This window comes from Acomys minous, assembly GCF_964271855.1.
Source record: "Acomys minous genome assembly, chromosome: 3".
Lineage (NCBI taxonomy): Eukaryota > Metazoa > Chordata > Mammalia > Rodentia > Muridae > Acomys > Acomys minous.
The window spans coordinates 139,958,869-139,978,023 of NC_140485.1; the positions used below are offsets into that span (position 1 = coordinate 139,958,869).

Consider the following 19,155-nt stretch of genomic DNA (forward strand, 5'->3'; position numbering starts at 1 on the left):
AAAGAAAAAGAAAAGAAAAGAAAAAAAAGAAAGTAAGTAAGTAAAGTCTCCCACTCAATTAACCAAGTTTATTTTAAGGCATGTCCCAGTCACACAGGACAAGACTGGTGAGGGTTATCGTGATCAAGTGTCTGAGTAAAAGATGTAGACAGCTTTTGTTCTATGTGGCATACTCAAGAAATGGAAAATGACAGTAAAGTGGGTTAGTAAAGAGAATACAGAGGTCAGAGGTCATCTCAGTTGCTTATATAAAAATCACAGATCTGCAAGGGTCTTAGATTCCCCACAGTTTCCACCTAGAGAAACCTTTAGCAGGACATTCAGGGTTCCTCTCAAATGCCCCAAATGAGACTTGAACGGAGATTCTCTGCCTAGTAGTCTGCCCAGGGCCACATGAAATCAACATTGAGAAACTTGGAAGTGAGTCAACATGAGGGCTATAGGAGGATGCACTTCTAGAACTGTCAGACATGTATTTAAATAATTTAAAAAGACATAGCCTTGTGTTTCCTTGTTATGTCTTCCTGGCTTACAAATCTTAAGCCAAATAGATACATTTCTTCTTTCTCCTGGAGGTCTGCATGTCTCTAACTATATTTGGTCTAAACTTTGCAGAAACACATGGTGTTTTTAAATGCTGAGTTTGAGTGCCCTTAGTGAGGCAGGCTCTGAGGAGATCTGGCTGCCACCATTTACAAAGGTCTCACCAATGTGTGAGTCATAGAATCCCATGCACAGTCCCTGGAATTGTGAGTGGGCCTTCCTAAGCATTCTGTCTAAAGGCGCAGATCTGAGGGTGGGGGGCGTACTTTTGCTGGAGCAACTGCCACCTCCACTCTCTGTGTGCTGCATAGGTTAGAAGGTAAGAGAACAATGCTAGGAACAACTCCTCCTGGTCTACGTCTCACAGCTAAAGAAATACTAACTTACCCAGTGCATCAACTTCACATCCCTAAGGCAGCCAGGCTAAGCCCCTTAACTCGCTCCAGCACCATTGCACGCTATCCTGCCCTTGCACTGTATACCCACAGGGGCTTGCGAAGATGGAGGTTTGTGAAGGGCTTTCCTGACTCATCCCCGCAGGACTCCACAGAGCCAAAATCACACTTAACCTTCCATTGTGACTGTCATAATATATGTTGTGACCAGATAATGGATTTCAAGACATTTTCACAAGATGTGTGTGCAAGGGAAATGGAGGGTTTGGACTCAATTTAGTGCCCTAATGTGGTGTTTGCTTTTATTTCACAAAATAATTCAGATTAACATGCCTGGGAGAAGAGTTTAATTCTGAGGTGAACTTGTTGTTCCAATTTGCAGGAGCCAGAGCCTGGGAGCTTTAATTTAAAAAGAACCCTGCAGAACTCACTTGTGCATACAGCTGTCAAAACAGTTCAGTATCTGAAGACAACTGAGCACAAGGTAGCAGCAGAACACTGCACCGGAAGGCAAAATCTTTTTAAAATCAGGTTGCCATACTCTGCTCTTTACTGAGTGCCCTTGGTGTCAATGTTTTCTCTAAAAGAATATGAAATTTGGCATTTTGTATAGTAAATAGTGAATTAAATGCTCATGTGGTTTATTAAGGCATATAAATTCAGAATAAAGTATAATGATAGCATTATAATGTGACATGCCATTCATTTAAGGAGACATTCCTTTAAGGGGCACATTCTGAATATGTGAGTATTAGTGCAATAATAGAGAGAAGCAAATATCCATTTAGAGATGGAAACGTACACCTTTGTAGCAATATTGAAACAAGAGTAAACAAAATAAAGTGTAGAGAGCATGTTTGCCTGTCTTCTTGGTCAGCGCCCTGACTGCCTTACATGTGTACAAGGCTAACCAGACACAGCCTCCTCTAACCCTCCCTCAGCAGAATGAGGAGCTCTTCCTTCCCTTTTCCCCACTTTCTCCCTTCTCCTTGTACCAGATTCTATGACATCACAATGGAAGTTCCCTTAAGCACCTCACCATCACTGACCACAACTTGCCAAGCTCATTGACAGTTGCTTCTGTGGATCCCACGATAAGCCACATGCTCTCTCTGCCTTTACTTTCTCTGTTTCCTTCTACTCTTCAAGGTTGATTACTCTAACCTGTTTCTGGAGAAAAACCCAGAGTATAAGCATGCCAACAAGACTACAATTTACCCAGAAGTGAAAGACTTGTACTCTAAAAGAAAAAGTACTAACAAAAGAAACTAAGCAAGACACAGCACCAAAAAGAACTCCCACACACATGAAGTGAGAAAACTCATGTTTTTAAAATATTCCACTAAGAAAGTGATACATATTCTGTGACAACCCCCTCAAGCCACCCAAGACACTCTTCATAGAAACTCTGAAACATGAATGGAAGCACACTAGAACCCAAGCAGCAGAGCAACCCTGAGCAAGGACAGTGATGAGGCATCAAAACCACAGACTTCAAAACAGACAGAGACACGGTAACCTCATCTTCGTAATGTTAGAGAACAAACAGACATGGGGTCCAACAGACAGCAAAGATCCTACCAACAGTCATGACACAGAGACCAACAGACGGGAAAGATCCTACCAATAGTCATATCTCTACCAGTTCTCAACAATAGGAAGATAACAGGAAGCAGGACACCACAAGCAGAAGGCTGAGCCTTGATTCTTATTGCTCACCCTATACAGAAATCAACTCAAATGGACCAAACATAGAAATGTCAGAGCTGAAGGTACGAGAAGAAAACATGGGCCACAGGCAATGCTTTTCTGAATGGGATTCCCCCAAAACATGGCCGACAAGAGCACTAACCATCTAATGGGATTACACTAAGCTAAGGCTTCTGCTTAGCAGAGGAAACAGTCAACAGGATGAGGAGACAGCCAACAGGATGAGGAGACAGCCAACAGGATGAGGAGACAGTTAACAGGGTGAGGAGACAGTCAACAGGATGAGGAGACAGTCAACAGGACAAGGGAAACAGTCAACAGGATAAAGAGACAGCCAACAAGATGAGGAGACAGCCAACAGGATGAGGAGACAGCCAACAGGATGAGGAGACAGCCAACAGGATGAGGAGACAGCCAACAGGATGAGGAGACAGTTAACAGGGTGAGGAGACAGTTAACAGGGTGAGGAGACAGTCAACAGGGTGAGGAGACAGTCAACAGGATAAAGAGACAGCCAACAGGATGAGGAGTCAACAGGATAAAGAGACAGCCAACAGGATGAGGAGACAGCCCACAGGATGAGGAGACAGTCAATAGGATGAGAAGACAGCCCACAGGATGAAGGAAACGTTTGGTAGGTACTCTTCTGACAGAGGGATGACATCTAGAGCATAGAAAGAAATAAAAAAGGAAAGTGACAATGACAAACATTCCCACTCAAAAATGGATAAAATATCTGGGTGCACTCCCCTCAGATGAAGAAATACGAACAGCGCACACACAAGACAATGTTCACTGTCATTAGCCACCTGAGAAAGACAAATCAGAACAACAATGAACTGTCCTCTCACTCTAGCAGGAATATCTATTATCACACAAACATTTTTTAAAATGCTAGGAAAGACATAGCAGAAGCTCTGCTTTGTTGGTAAGAATGTATGTACAGCCCTTTGGGGAACATTTCAAAGGCTCCTCAAATGTCTGAAGACAGCTATCATGTGACCCAGATGTCATAACTTTGGATATATTTTCAAAGTAAATTATATCAGTGTACAAAGAGATACCTACACATCTTTGTTTATGTTGCCACTATTCAAAATACGCAGCAAATGAAATAAGCCTAGGTGCCCATGAATGGAGGAAACGTGGTATATAGTTCACACTGGAATTTTATTCAACAATAAAGAAGAATGAAGTCCTGTCATTTTCAGCAAAGTGGATAGAACTGGAAAAGATTCCAGTTGGAGTGAAATGCTATGAAGGATGAGAGGTGAATCTTAGCAGAGTGAATGCAGACGTGTGACTGTAATATTCCAGTTAAGATGTGTTCATCAACAGTAAGACTACACATGGCAAAGACTTTGGATCTTTATGGCATAAAAAGCCCATCAAGACTTATTCCCAAGTTCACTGCTGCCTACTCTCCAGTGGACGTTTTTCTTTTGCTGTAGACAACATCTTCAAATAACCAATTTGTTTGCACGTAGCACAGAAGAGGCAAGTAGTGTGACAGAGTTAGAATTGGATTCTAATCTGTTACTTTAGTGATCCTGAGAAATCTGTTTCTTGGGGTCCCAGTTCTTTCTACTGCTGGAAAAGAATGATGAACTGTCTTGCAGCATTGTTTTCCCAGTAAATTAACAGCTCTGTCTTCCCAGTGAGTGGGGCATCATGGATAAAGACATTTATCAAATAAAGACGTCAGATCATCAGCTAAAAGTCCATAAACTGAGACGGAGGCCCATAGGTCCTCTTTGGGGACACTCCCTAGACACTCTTCTCCAACTAGCTGTAGCAATGAGTAGGAGGGCACAGCAACCATAATTCCCCCAGGGGATGCATAGGACACCCTGCTATGGGGTTGGCCCTACCTGCATGAACAATATGTGACTGGCTCTACCTGCTGTCCATCCCACTGCATGTGGTGCCCCCTTTGCTAAAAACACCTGTGCCTTGGACTCCCTGCCCCGGGTTGCTTCTCGCTGGCTATGATCACTCCTCTCGTTTACAAAGACAGATGGTGATTCTTTTTTGTTGTTGTTGTTGTTGTTATTTTTCCCTTGATGCTATCCTTCCTCCCATTCTTTTAGTTGTCCTCTTACTTCTTAGTAATAGAGAAAAAACAATTTCCATTTTGGAGGCTGACGTGAAGCTGTCTATTGCCTTATACTCTTCCCTTTTTAAGTGATACTTTTAGTAAGCAATTCACAGCACGTCTGAAGTGAATTTACCTATAATATAACTGCATTCACTTACACACCAATTATAATCATAGCAACTTAAATCCCACCTGCAGAACAAAAGATGTTTTCCATTTATCAAGTTTGTATTGCATAGAACCTGTCCGTTACATGCTGTGATAACAAAAATAATCTCTTTCTTCTTCTTCTTCTTCTTCTTCTTCTTCTTCTTCTTCTTCTTCTTCTTCTTCTTCTTCTTCTTCATCTTCTTCTTCTCCTCCTCCTCCTCCTCCTCCTTCTTCTTCCTATTCTTCTTCTTCTTCCTATTCTTCTTCTTCTTCCACTTCTTCTTCCTCTCCTTCTTCTTCCTCTTCTTCTTTTTCTCTTCCTCCTCCTTCTTGTTTTTTGAGACAGTTTCTCTTTGTAGCTCTAGGAGTCCTGGACTCACTTAGTAGACCAGGCTGGCCTCAAACTCACAAAGATCCGCCTGCTTCTGCCTCCTGAGAGCTGGGATTAAAGGTGTGTATCACCACACCCAGATGACCACAAAATTCTTAAGAGAACAGATTTTCAAGGGCAGAAGACATGGGTTAGTGGCGAGTAACTGCTCTTCTGGAGGACCTGAGTTCAGTCTCTAACACCAGCTTACAACTGCCTGTAATTCCATTTCCCGAGCATCTGACACCCTCTTCTGGCCTCTGCAGGGATCTACATAATGTGTGCAGACAAACATGTACATACATACACATAAAAATAAAATATTTTTAATAATATTGTCCCTACTTTCAAAAGAGCAGGTTATCTATAGCACCTGCCTTCCATGTGCACTGGCACTTATCCATACAGTACACAGATCTAAAGCATTTGGTACCGCCACCGAGCACTTCTCTCCTGAATCTATCAGTGACAGAAGAAATGAAGAGCCAAGAAACAGCTGGGGGATGAAGTGACCAAGTTTATTTAATTCGACATGATAATCAATGTGCAATCGCATTTTAACAAGATGATCTCAGGCTTCCACTGCAGACCTAAGAACAGACCCACCAGGATAGAGGAAAGCATATTCATTAGCTGGGCTTCTCAATTTCCTTGAGAACCCAGCAGAGTGACCAATCTCTAAGAAGGCACACATACCTGGGGACACCCAGGCCTGTTCCTGGAAGAGAGGCATAGGTTCCTACAGTTCATGAGTCTCTGCATATCTACATATAAAAAGTGGTGGTGCTCTAAGGTTTTCAGTCTTTTAATCTATAATTAGAGCTGCTGGATGGTGTCCTGTAAGGGCTGCCTTCCACTCCCAGCTCAGAGTCATGAACAAGGTAAAACGATACAGGTTTACGGAAGTGCTGGGTCACTCATACTAATGAATGGCTCTTCAACTCAGCTGAAAGAAACCAATCCACAGAGAGGCACAGTGGTATTCATCCCATCAAGGGACCACTTCCAAAAAGGAACAGAATCCTACTTCATACATTACTGGAATAAATAAAGGGAAATAGTGAAGACACAATACCTGAAAATACATATTTACATCTCAGGTATCCTAGAACTGCCCTGCATATAGACACCACAGTTTTATATTCTACAGAAAAGAAAGCAAAGGCTCAGAGAGAAGAGATCAGCTGGTGAGAGAGGAGCCAAGCATCACAGACAGGACCACAACATTGTCTGAGATGTCCTGCCTCCCCCTTGAAACACTTTCCCTCTCTCCAGTGTCATCATTATTAAGGCTTCCGTGTTTAGGCCATAGTTAAAGTTACAAGTCACTCAAGACAGGCCGCTCTCCCTTTATGGTGGAGATTTATTCTTTCACCTTATCCATATCAATTATCCAGGAAACTATAGAGATGTTTTTAGAATTCACAAGGAAGGGAAATATGAGTCACTGCCATCTTCCCTTATGGAACTGAGATTTAACTGTCACTGAGATGACAGAAACATGCCATTGTTTGCAACCCCAGTATGTTCTGCTTGTTTAAGAGCAAAAGGAGTCCCAGTTCACACCAGGAACGTACATCAGACAGCCTTGCAGTTGCCTATTCCTAATCACCAACTGGGCTTCTTACAGGAGTGTGTGTGTGTGTGTGTGTGTGTGTGTGTGTGTGTGTGTGTGCGTGCGCGCGCTTGATATATGTAATATATAATTATCTATAATCATGTGACATATCATATATGTATATAGGCATATGTTTATATACACCACATGTATATTATATATGTGTGCATATATAGTGACATGCATATGAATTTATATTTACTTTATATATGTTAATTTTTATTTACTTGAAAGTTTCTTTTCCTATAGTAATGACTTTTAAAAAATGTAAAGAATTAAAGGGTTAAACGCTGCCACATTTTACCTTCTCCCAATGAGCTCTGCTATCCTGAGGAGGACCGCATCTGTTAGATGTAGCCTCGCACAAACATCAAACACAACAACAGGGAGCTCTGAGAACTGTACCGTGCCTGCCATTCCAGCAGGCGCTTCTCTCGCCTTTGTCATCTTCTCACGGCTGACACCAGGCAGCAGGCTCTTGCACTCATTACTGAACTTCACGCCGACAGGATAGAGAGGACGTTCATCCTGGCCTCTTTCCTGGCCTCCCTCCGCTCCTTACCCTCCACAGGGCTCTCTGGAAAATCAAATGGTGTCCCCCTTCCCAAACAAGGGGAAACTGTTTTTAATCTTCCACAAACAAACGTGAATTTCACTCATATTTTTATCTCTAAAAACCTAGCTTCAAGTTAGAGTTTCTCAAAAAGTCACTTCTAATTTTATCTGTCAAAACAAACAAAAGTGAGGGTTCTTCCTGCCGAGAATGAAGGTTTGTCAGGATGACTTTGAGAGGATCCATGCCTACCAACAAAAGCTTTAATCCCTCAAAGCATTTGATTCAAAACAGAGAAATATGTCTCTGAAGATAGTTTTATATCAATATATAGTTATTGATTGCCAAGTGATCCCCAAGTCCAGATTATATAAATCTGCATTAAGCTCCTTAGCATTTGTTGAAGATGTAGTTGGTTATTTTTTATCTAGAAATAAACGATACAGAAATATTTTTACCTAATATTTGTCTTGCTTTGTTCCCACCATAAAAAAAGACAAATTTGTTAAGGTTGGGCAAGGCACCCCTTTGCTTCTTGATACTCTGAACCTCAAGAAAGCTTACACTAATGAGGCTATCCTGACTGTACTCACGCCTACTTCCCTCCCCAGCTTTGTCTATGCTGTGTGTGTGTGTGTGTGTGTGTGTGTGTGTGTGAGAGAGAGAGAGAGAGAGAGAGAGAGAGAGAGAGAGAGAGAGAGAGACAGAGAGACAGAGAGAGAGACAGAGAGACAGAGACAGAGAGACAGAGAGAGACAGAGAGAGAGACAGAGACAGAGAGAGACAGAGAGACAGAGAGAGACAGAGACAGAGGCAGAGACAGACAGACAGACAGACAGACAGAGAAACTGATTCAGACAGATGGATAAAAAGATTAGCTGAATGTACTAAATGTCCAGTCAAAATCTTCAATAGTTTTGCTTGTTTTAAAACCCAAGCCTTTGATGAGAGAGAATTTTTTTTTTAGTAAATACTTAGAAACATAATAGAGAAACTCAACCTCACAACACATGGATATGACAACATTATATTCAATTATTTCCCACAGTAAAGCATGACTTGCCTGGGTGGTGAAAATGTCATGTACTATGTGGATAATGAGAAGTTTAAGTTAACTACAAAGTCAGTTTGAGCATGCCTCCCAGTACAGATTAGTTTGTCTATTACTTTCCAAAAACCAAGTATCATTTCCCCAGGATGCAGGTTAGAACACATGCAGAGAAAGCCGGCATAAGGGAATGAAGGGGTGCGGAGAGGACAGCAAGGACCAAACCGCAGGGAACTGCGTCAGCTCTCCCGCCCAGGGCAGCTCTCAGGAATTACGCTGTAAGTGATCAATCTGAACAAAAGGTATGATTTCTTCTCTTTTTGTGGTATTTCTGTTTTGTGTGTGCTGGGACAGGGTAATAATCAGACAGGACCTCACTCTGTTACCCAAACCAGCCTCAAAAATCAACAGAGTCCTCTGGCTTCTTCCTCCCAAGTACTGGGATCACAGACATGAGCAACAGGGCTCACTTTCTCCAGTGATGTTTATGGAGTTTATTTTATACAACAAACCTAATTTCATTGTGGAAAAAGTTGAACAAACACTTGTGTTTGGATATACTAAAAAAACAATCATAGAATCTGTTTGAATTATAAAGAAAAAAATAAAACTAATGTGCTACGTTCTCTTATGTAACCCCCAACACAGACACAGACACACATTCACACATACAGACACATACAGACACAGTCACACAAACATATACACACACATGCATATCCATGGATATGCATGCACACTCACACACCACACACTCATAGACACATGCCATCCCATCCTTCCATATGTAGTCCCTAAAATCACCAATATCTCATGCCTGAGCTGAAGAGGAGACAGTTGAGACTGTGTTACTGTGAGCCCCTCTAGCAGGCCCAGGGAAGCAAGCTAACACCTCAGACAGCTGTGGCTTCACTGAGTCAGGTACATCTGTGTGCAGAGGAAGAAGCTCCTCTTCCCCTGCGGATGATCGGTTTTCTATGATCAGACTCCACCCCCTGATTATCATTGGTTCTCTATGATCAGACTCCACCCCCTGATTACTTAATGACTGTCTGCATTGTTTAGGCTTAGTCCACCATCACCAAGCCAAGGATATTTGCTACTTATTGCCTGCAAAGATGTCCAAGGATACCTGTTTTAAGAGAGTTAGGTAAACTAACAAGAATGTTTGCTGCAGGAGGTCATGAGCCCTTCTGATCGAGCATGACTGCTAAGCTTACTCTAAGTATGACTGTGGCCCAGAACACTGAACACTCTTAGCTAAAGGCTCTACCACCAGCAGGTGTTAGAGCCCATTGTGAATGGCCATACTCTCTGACTCCATACAGTAAGGAACTGGTCTGAGCAGTGGACTGTGGGGGACTGGTAGCAGTGTCTAGCGCCAGTGCCTGCACACAGAAGCTCCAAAGCAACTCCTCACGACAAGCTTGAACCAAAAGATAGTCTTGGCTACTATTACATGTCTGTTGTGGGTCTGATCTACTATAGATGTCTGAATCCTGGTAAATCCATTAAATAAGAAAAGTATGCTCATAAAAGTGACAAAACTATGAGCACCAAAAATTATACCTACAGGCAGCATCAATCAACCAAGGGGCCATTTCTGCATCATAACAACACTCTGCTACACATAGCACAACCAGTGCTTCCAAAGTTGATCAAATTGTTTTGACCAAGCCACAAAGTTTTGCCTCATCTATCATAGTTACCTGACCTCTCATCAACTGACTGAAAATCCTTCAAGTATCAAGGTTTTATAGGGAAAATGTTTCCACATCCAGCAGGATGCAAAAATTCATTCCAAAAGTCTGTTTAATACTAAAGGTCAGACTGCTTGCTATACCATCATTTGAATGAGGATTCCTGGAAATAAACTGTCCGCAAAGGCTGACTGACTGCCTGCAACTGCAGAGATGGAAAGAAATCAGAATGTTGCCGGTTCAGACTACATTGGGTGTCTTCACTTCCCTAAACAGCTGTTGTTTTCTCGTGTCTGTGTTGGCCCTCTCCTCCTGTGACTAACAGAGAGGAGCCTTTGTGATGTGTTAACTTATTTGGCCACTGGCTTGCATCAACCCTAAAGCTCAGAATATCATCAGATAGCATCTAAGGCCTACAGCTGAGACTTCTGTGCTTTGCTCTAAGCCCCTCTCAGCTATTTCCATCAATGTGCTTAAAAGTCTCTTCATTTACAGCTTTGTTCTCTTGCTACTGAAACTTCACGGCACTGCCGTCATGCTGGAACACAGAATTCGAGGTGACCTAAATCTATGTTCCTTGGTATAATACTCATATTTGGCTCCAGAATACAGTATCTCTGATGCTCTATGAGGTTAGAGTTATTCTTTTACATCTACAATATAAACAAATGTGTTTCTTGCTTGCAAAAGAGTGTTGATTATAATTTTGATTAAGAAAGAAATGTCTGAAATTAATATAATGATTTAAAATTCATGATCTAAGATCATAATTTCTTTTGCATCTTTCTTTTTATTTTTATTTATTTATTTATTTTTTGGTTTTTTGAGACAGTTTCTCTGTGTAGACTTGGCTGTCCTGCCTCTGCCTCCCAAATGCTAGGATTAAAGGCATGTGCCAATAATCCCCTTTCATTCAAACTGGCTCTAGTATTCACATAGCTTTTCTGGAAGCATCATTACTTCCATTTGAGATAAACTAAGCACTTGTGGTGTTAGGCAGCACTAGGTGATTTGTAAGAGACAAGAAACCTTTTAGGTTTCATGTTAAATCCATAAAGCTTCATAAACATGAATACAGAAACAGCAGTGTGAACTTGACATACACAATTGTATTTATACCTCCATAATAACATTAGCCCCCATTTAACTGCAATGTTTTTATTTATAATCTAGATAATATAAGAAACTGTGACTTTAGCTAGAAGTAGTCAAGATAGCAGACTAATGACGCCAGTAAACACAAATTTGATATAGAATGTTTATTTTTAATGTATGTTTTAATTTTTTAGTTAAAATACCTTTTGGACCACAGGAATATAGTAAATACCGTGGGTTTTGTGTGTGTGTGTGTGTGTGTGTGTGTGTATAGGTGTGTGTATGTGTGTGTGTATGTGTGTATGTGTGTGTGTGTGTGTGTATGTGTGTGTGTATGTGTGTGTGTATGTGTATGTATGTATGTATGTGTGTGTGTATGTGTGTGTATGTGTGTGTGTATGTGTGTGTGTGTGTGTATATGTGTGTGTGTGTATGTGTGTTTGTTGGAAAACAGATAATAGTGAATCTGACCTCTATCTAGAAGAGTATCTAGAAGAAGACATGTAAATATCTTAGTTAACATTAAAAACACCTAAGGCATAAGTAGCTCAGACACAAGAATATTATTTGCTTCCTAAATCATATTTGTCTTTCCCATGATTATATATGGTCCATTTGATTACCAAAAGTATGTGAAGCAATTTTAAAAGCCATCAATATATTTTCTACATAGCAACAGTTAACAGTATTGAAGGTATAGTCTTATATTTAGTTGTAGACAGAAATCATCGAATATATCCAAAACTCAAATATAAAGTTTGGTTTCATTTATTATAATAATACAATGTCTTGCTTCACTCTCTTCCTCCATAATATAAGGTGGTAGGTGACTCTTATGAGGAACTGCAATTCCACAAGCTCGTCTGCAGCTCTAACTCTGGGCAGCTTTGTACAAAGTGAGCTAGAGTGTTGCTCTTCCTAGATAGGTTGTAGCCAAAAGTGAATCCTTGCCTCTGAGCTCAGGCTGTGAGGCAGAAGTATGTATTCTTCTGAATTATCCTTACTATGAGGCTCTACGTCACTGAAACTCTTTCAAGGTTAACTGTGCATCAATGGGATTTAACCAATCCATTTAGTCACTCAGCCAAGACCGTCTCTGCAGCTGCAGTCAGCTGGGGCAACCCCTCCTTTCTTCTTTCTGGAGCTAACATCTGGAATATCTTAACTAAGCCATCACTGCAGATAAAAGACTGCCCTGTAGAAACCTTGTTTCACGCAAATACAAAAGGCTTCCCTGTGGAAAAGATAACATTTGTGATATGCCCCACAAGTTCAAAAAGACTGTCAAGTTGAGTCTCATGTAAAGACAAAGATTTGCTGTAGAATTGACTGTTTTAGCGAAACAGCCCTGACCATCTCAGGAGCTACCTGGAAACATATTAAATTTCCCTTCACTAAAGGAATAGGCTATTAACTTGATGAGAACTCTATGATGTAGTACAAACTCTATAGGCAAGAACTAGAGCTCACCACCAGAGAGAAAAGTGCCCTGTACATATTTCCACGGCTATGATGAAACACTGATAAATACTTTGGTGTGAAGTCTAATGCAAAAACATCTGCATCCCTTTTGTTTGGTGTAGTTAGTTGGGCACCATGTGGGATATGAGGCCACGAGACATATGAGTGAGTGCCAGTGGCTGCTTTACCTTGACGGCTGTTTGCAGTGGCATCCTACCTTTATCCATTTGCTTGCTGTAATAGATGAGGTGTACTTTGTCTTACATTTGGAAGTCAAGAAGGTTCGAGGGCATGATGCTGCAGCCTTCTAGTGAAGGCCTCTGGCTACTTTACAGCACCGTGGACGAGGGAAAGAAAAGGCTGAAACACTAGGGGCAACCTTGCTTCATCACACCTTCATCTCAGGGTATCTAGTCCAGTCCTCAGAGATCTCGCCTACTTTAAGGCGGCCCTACGACCTATCAGCCCCCTCAAGGCTGCACCTGTTATAGACCCTACCACACCTCACTATGATTACGTTGCAAAACATATACTTTACTACCAGACAGGTACACAAGTTAGAGGCTGTGTAGTCCCTACTTCGAAGATTATTAGTTCAACCAGCTCACCTGTATATGTACTTATTGCACTAAGGGACAGCCAACCAGAAGATAGCTGGGATGGCTGTGCAATCACAAGCCTACAGCCTGCTCTTCAGTGTCTGTTGCCTGGCATCCAAGCCCTTGTCTAAGCCCTTGCTACAATGAATTATGGCTTTGCATGGTCTGAACCACATCCAACAGTAACAACTCATGCAACGTGCAAGGCTGGACCATAACAGCAATCCAGCACTGCTCTGGTCTCTGGGACTGCTTAGAGGATTAAGATTAGAGTACTAACTGCTTGGCTCTTGCACTGTGAAGCTTATTATTAAATAAATATAAAAGTATCTCAGTTATTTGTGTGATAGCGGGTTAAGATAGAAACTGAAAAGCAAACATAGTTTTATAAAAATACCTGTAACATATGTATATGCACACATGTACATGCACACACACATGCATGCATTCATATGCATGTACATGTATGCACACAACCATATACTAGGTACAGCCTTGGAGTAAGGTTAATTAGTACACATATTATGTTCACACATGTTATAAGGTATTGTCTAATAGTTTGTGCAGTTTAAATAAATTTGTAATGTTGGAACTACTAAGATAGAGACCCTCCCTTTTCTCCAGGCTCGAGAAGCCAGCAGCACATGAGCCTAACACCTAAGGTGGCTTTCTGTCAGCAAAAGGACTTTGCCTGCTTAAAGAAGTGAATGCAGGAAGGACTACTTAATTACTGCTGAGTAAGTCAGTTAATTCCCCTCATTTCACAATTGTTCAAGAAGCTGAAGAAAGACGTGAACTCAGGACATTGAAGAGACAGACTCGGTACTTCTGAATCTAGTTTCAACATCTGGATTAAGTGATGTGTAAGGCCACAGTTAATACCAACAATTCACAAATATTTGATCCATCAAATTCCCTTTTTCACTTGAGCTAGTGTGACTGGATTTCTGTTTCTTGTCATCTAAAGAGCTGTAGATAATGCATATGACTGAGTCAGGCATTCCTGAGGGGACAGAAGAAGACAGATAAATATGACCCATGCAAGGACACAAAGCCCAGCTGCTGAAGTGTAAGCACCATGCAGCCAGGCAGGTCTGGGAAGCTGTGGACAGTCAGCCTGTGCTCTGTACCCACCTCTGGCAGTGCATGTTTTGGGGAACTCCAACCTACCTTTTATTGAAGCAACAGAGTAAACTCTGTATTTGCGATGTGGAATGGCCCTCAAATGTTTTACAATTTACAATAAATGTTATACGTAGTACTACAAGAAGCAAATACTTTGAAGGTAAAAAGATCCCAGAGTGCTACATACTGAGAACGAGAAAAGCATATACATGGACTCTAGGGTAGCCTCCTAACGAACATCTGGCTTCTGGGCTTTCCCTGCTGTGTGAGGAGGCTTGCTGACACTGCCTTCTTGTTCTTACACCTACACCCTCACAGTCAATGCTTTAAAGAGAAGAGATATCTGGACATTTGTCCATTTTCTACTACAGTAACAAAATACTTGGGCCTGGACACTCCATAAAGAAGACGGCTTTACTGGCCCATGGGTTTGAAAGCTGAAAAGTCCATGATCTTGCAGTCCCAGGGGCACTAGTAATTGATTGTTAAAATTTATGTCTATGAAAATCAGTATGTAATACTTTAATCTATGTTTTCATTAAATGAAAGACAAATACCTGCACTCTGTCTGAACACAAGTAACCTTCATTAACCCTTCAGAGGCTCTTTTTAGGTGGGCTGCTTGCTGGTGGATAAGAGTTAATGTAGATCAAAGAACTTGTCACAAAAATAAAGATAATTCAAAGCGATAGTTTACTTAAACCAAAACCATAAATTATTCACATGACCTAGCCCTCACCACATATTGAATCCTCCTCTAAAGCCCTAGCTCATGAACCTCAAGTGCTCAATACTAAATGGCATTAGTAGGGACATGAAGTGAATCTACACATGAAGTGATACTAAAATAAGTTTATGCAGAGAAGAAGAGATCTCATTAGAAAAACTGCACCACCCTGCAGACCTCTGTAACGGGCTACTACACCAGGCCCCAAACAGCCAAACAAGCAATTGTGAGTGTGACACAATGCAACCGAGTACGATGTGAGGGCTGAAGAGAGAATAGGGAAAAGGGAAATGAGAGATGGAGGGACTTCATAAACAACCGAGAGACATAAGTAAAAAGAAAAATGAAGAAATCATGAGTCTGTGGCCATCGGAGGAAACCGCTGTAAGGATGAAGGGCATAGAAAAGTGAAAAAAAAAACAGTGAATGAGATTAAAAAGAAAATAAATGAAAGACATCTTGGGTCTGCATGTTGAAAAGACTCGTCATATTCAAGAGGGAAAATCCTAGAACAGAGCATGTCAAAACGTACCCCAGTGATGTGACAGTGACCTGGAGCTAAGGGCTAATTCACTTCCTTATCTGGAGAGGAGACCAGACCAAGCTGTGGCCTCTACACATCAACATAAAGTAACAGAGCTGTTCGAGGTGACAGCAAGGAAGACATCAAGGAAAGAGCGATCCAAGACAAGTAATAGAATATCGGCAACTGGTCCTCTGGAATTTCCCGGGGAAAAGGAAGCTAACTTTATTCGCACTTCAGTTCTTTGCCGTGACCTTAAGACAATGTAAGTTACGTAAAGGGACAGGTGGACTGGGAGACGTGGGTGGAAAGCACACTTCTAGACACAGAGGATGCATTGTTCTCCACGCATGTGTGGAAGGGGCACTGAAAAGTGCTACATCAGGTCACAGTAAACTGATGTGGTCCATACAGCACTCTGGGTACCAAGGGACCAGATCTTCTATGGGAATAAATAAGCAGGTTTGGGCTTATGCCTCTTTAAACAAAGATGTTTTAAGATAACTTCAGAACTCTAGCTACGGGTGCCCTGCAGGTAGTTTTCAGAGCACATACATGTGCCACAGTCTGCTGAGCCACAGGGCAACTGGACAAACTGACCTCCTTTCCCAGCACACCTGACTGCTGGCCCCTCCCTCCTGGCAAAATAAGTAGGCTGTGGATCTGACCTGAATCCATGGCCTCACCAGGGTAACAAAAACATCATGACTTAACGTGTGTTCACTTAGCTGCCTTCACCTACAACACTAGAAATACACACTAGAGTCTGTGTCTCCGTTATGTAGCTCTGGGTGTGTGAAAGGATGCTTCATGGTGATGTCATCCAGACTAGCTTCCATCTGGTCCCAATAGCTGCTAGATCTGTATCCTTCTCACTTCTCTTCTCCACAGTTCGGGCTGCCCTTCTCACACTGAGTTAGCGCCTGTCAGCTGTAGGGAAAGGCCTTCCCCTTTCCCACTAGGCCCAGTACCATCTGCCCCTCACATTTGGGCATCCATTGTTCCTTCCCCTCCCCAGCTCCACACCCCTACTCACACCCTCCACTCCACTTCTTCAGGCAGATGTCTTTCTGATTCTTAGCACCAGCGCTGTTTTCTCTGGTTATCCCCTCACCCACCCATAGTCAGATGATTGGCTCCTTACCTTGTTAGCCCTTACTCGAACGTTTTCCTGTCCTGAGGTCTACCCACAAACTACTTTTATTTAAGGCTGCACCCTCCATGCATCTATAGCTGATCCTCTCTGAGGCACGGGTCCTTTTATTTGGAGCCCATGTTGCCATGGAAACACTGTGAGTGCTTAGAAGCTTCGCCTGGTCTGTTCTAATCTGCCTCCCCTTAGCCCAGGGGAGGAGATAAGACTGTTACCCTTAGCATTTACAGCCGTCTTCCTGGGGTGCCACCAGTAACAACACATACTCGGGGCCCCCAGAGTTACTGAATGAATGTGGAGAGCACAGAGTGTTCCTGAGTTATGGGAAGAATGCCATGCAGTTTGGATGGGGTCGAGGAAGACATGAGTGGAGAGAAAAATGGCATCTTAGCAGTGTAAGGCCCGGAAAATGTCAACTTGTGTTGGAGGAGGGAAAGGCTGGTGGGATACTCCAAGGCTGTGGGTCCCAGACACTTTCTCACATTAGTGTTGCTACAGCGTGACTCTTGGCAGAAGTGACTTAAAGGGACGAGGATTATTTTGGTTCACAGTTTCAGAGTATTCACTCCCTAATGATGGGCAAGAAAGTAGGTCACACCGCGGTGACCTGGAAAGTGAGAAAAGAGAAAGGATTGGGGAACCCCAGCACACACCTCCCTCCTCTCCCTCCTTCCCATAGCCTATGGTCACAGCCCCAGCAGCTGGACCCAGAGCTCCCTCAGAAGAAAGCAGAAAGCCTGGAAAGAGATGAGAAATGGCCGGGAAACAGAAAGGCAAGCTGGGCTACCACGGAATGACGAGTGACCCCCAGGATCCTCTTCACGCACGGCAACATCTTTGCAGCTTTCACTTCTCCATCTGCAAACCCTAGGTTGCCAAACTTTAGCCCTACCCGCAATGTTAATAAACGGAACTGCCTCCCGCAGGGTCCTGCCTGTGTGCAGCCGGTTCCCTCACCAAGTGAATAAAGGGAGGTTAGTTGGCAATTTGCCGCTTCATTTGTCGGTTTGGAAACAACCTATCTGCCTTTCTTTTTCCTCATTAGCGAGGCACTCAGTGCTCCACCCCCAAGGATATTAGCTGGAAATCTGCCGGGAGCCTCGAGCGTGTTCTGTAAGAGTCAGTCTACTACATCAGCATTTTCACAATCACAAAGCTGGGACCAGAATGTCCAGGGTTTTAAAATGAGCACACAAACACACAGACATAGAGTAATCAACGCTGTAAGCAGTAAAGAGCCATGGCTCACCTTTCCTCACAGAATTTCATGTAAGAAAACAGAAATAAAACTGAAGATGGAGCCACAGAGGGCAAGAGGTAAGCTCTTGGGACTGGAGTGGCAGACATGTCAGAAGATGAAAGCATAAGCATTCTTTCAAACATGCCCAATGGGAGAGGTTGGCCATTGTACCTGCCCTCTGGCAGACAGCTCCAAACAAGGGCAGTCTTCTTCTGTGACTGTCCACATTATAAAGCAGATATTTGTCAATTTCTAAAGAATACCTCCAGCTATAAATGGAATATACCACTTCTGTATAGGTAAACCTCACCAAATAGAACTTTGCAAAACTAAGCCCTTGCTTGGGAAAACTATTTTTAATTAAATATACCTATTAGTTTATGTAGACCATGTATTTATGTTGGTTGTACAACCTCCAGTGGGTAACACCATACTCATGAGTATATAGGTGGCACAAATTGAACTTCATATATATATATATGAAGATAGAGAAAGAAGACACAAAGTTAGGAGGAGTGTGAGGTGGGGGTGTACCTGAGAGAGCTGCAGGGAGGAACAGAGTGGTTAGACCTGTTTGACAGAAATCAAGAATTAAGAGTCACTTGCAGAAGTTTTCACACTTCCTCGGGAAGTGTTGACTGGAATGAATTCATGTGTATAGTAAACTCCTTGCTGGTTTTCTATGGACAAGTTATTGGTGGACACAGTCTGTCCTTAAGAAACTCGGGGCTATTCCAGGGTGTGTTCTAGAGGAGAAGGCAGTGCCAGGCGTTACCAATGGAATTACTTCTCCTAGTTCCATATGGTGAGGGCCTCGTCCCTAGCACCTCTGAAGGCGGGTCCACTCAGAGAAAATGTCCTAATCCCACCTGACCAGTCTCACGAGGTAAGAACACAGAACAGACACCAGGGAGGGAAGGAAGAGACTGGTTGGCCATCTGCAAGCCAAAACCAGAGGCCTTGAGGAAAGAAACTTAGGCTAATAACATGGTTAAGGCTATAAACTCCTAAGGATTTGTGCATCTTGTTGGAAAATCATTTTGCTTA

At 42.4% G+C, this 19,155-nt stretch overlaps 1 protein-coding gene and 1 long non-coding RNA gene across 8 annotated transcripts in view; one reads left to right on the plus strand and one right to left on the minus strand.

Annotated features, from left to right (window-relative positions):
• The window catches only part of PRKN (parkin RBR E3 ubiquitin protein ligase), a 1,133,456-nt gene that overhangs the window by 882,400 nt on the left and 231,901 nt on the right, over positions 1 to 19,155 (minus strand). The gene's annotated exons all lie outside the window — the stretch shown is intronic.
• Positions 10,492 to 17,807, plus strand: LOC311595249. Its single transcript, XR_014778375.1, has 3 exons — positions 10,492 to 10,742; positions 13,965 to 15,980; positions 17,548 to 17,807. It is a non-coding gene; the product is annotated as an uncharacterized lncRNA (long non-coding RNA).